Source organism: Mandrillus leucophaeus, unplaced genomic scaffold (genome assembly GCF_000951045.1).
Source record: "Mandrillus leucophaeus isolate KB7577 unplaced genomic scaffold, Mleu.le_1.0 Scaffold54, whole genome shotgun sequence".
Classification (NCBI taxonomy): Eukaryota; Metazoa; Chordata; class Mammalia; order Primates; family Cercopithecidae; genus Mandrillus; species Mandrillus leucophaeus.
The window spans coordinates 355,167-356,141 of record NW_012105808.1 but is presented as its reverse complement, the minus strand read 5'-3'; the positions used below and the strand labels follow the sequence as shown (position 1 = coordinate 356,141).

Genomic DNA, 975 nt, shown 5'->3' with positions numbered 1-975 from the left:
AGGACGACGCGCAGGGACGTCTGGGAGGAGGAGTCCTGGCAAGAGCGCAAGCGCGAACTACGACTCCCAGCAGGGCGCACGCGACGTTGTCGACGTTAAGGACGCAACGCCCCGTCGTGGGGTATTCTGGGGGTTGCAGTTTTGTTCTGGCCCCTTATATAGCAGGGTGTCAGCTAAGGGCGGTGAGACGGTCCTGGGAGGTGGAGGGAGTAAAACGAGCTTCAGTGAAATTCAAGATTGGGCTGCCTGGTGGCTCACGCCTGTAATACCAGCGCTTTGGGAGGTTGAGCCCAGAGGATCACTTGAGGCTTGGAAACCAGTCTGGGCAACAGTGTGGATCGCCCCCGCCCCCGACCTGTCTGTACAAAAAAAAAAAAAAAAAAAAAAAAAGATTGGATGCAGGGTCCTGGATAGACATCAAGAAAACATCAAGATTCCTGTTCTGGGCCAGGTGTGGTGGCTCCAATCTGTAATCCCAGCACCTTGGGAGGCCGAGGCAGGAGAATCACTTGACCCCAGGAGATCGAGACCAGCCTGGGCAACATAGGGAGACCCTGTCTCTACAAATAATAAAAAAATTACCTTGGCATGATGTTGCACGCCTGTAGTCCCAGCTACTGGGGAGGCTGAGGTGGGAGCATTGCTTGGGCCTAAGAAGGTTGAGGCTGCAGTGAGCTATGATTGCACCACTGCACTCTAGCCTGGGCGACAGAGTGAGAATCCTGCTCTGGGGCCGGGGGTCGTTTAGCAGACATTTGAGATCATTAATAAGCAGATCAGGCCGGGCGCGGTGGCTCACGCCTGTAATCCTAGCACTTTGGAGGGCGAGGTGGGCGGATCACCTGAGGTCAGGAGTTTGAAACCAGCCTGGTCAACATGGCGAAACCTCGTCTCTAAATATACAAAAACTAGCCGAGCATGGTGGTGGGCGCCTGTAATCCCAACTACTCGGGAGGCTGAGGCAGGAGAATCGCT

The 975-nt window shown here is 54.9% G+C and overlaps 1 protein-coding gene across 1 annotated transcript in view; it reads right to left on the bottom strand.

Moving 5' to 3' along the window:
• Positions 1-975, bottom strand: part of ATP5D (ATP synthase, H+ transporting, mitochondrial F1 complex, delta subunit) — a 9,341-nt gene that overhangs the window by 3,310 nt on the left and 5,056 nt on the right. The gene's annotated exons all lie outside the window — the stretch shown is intronic.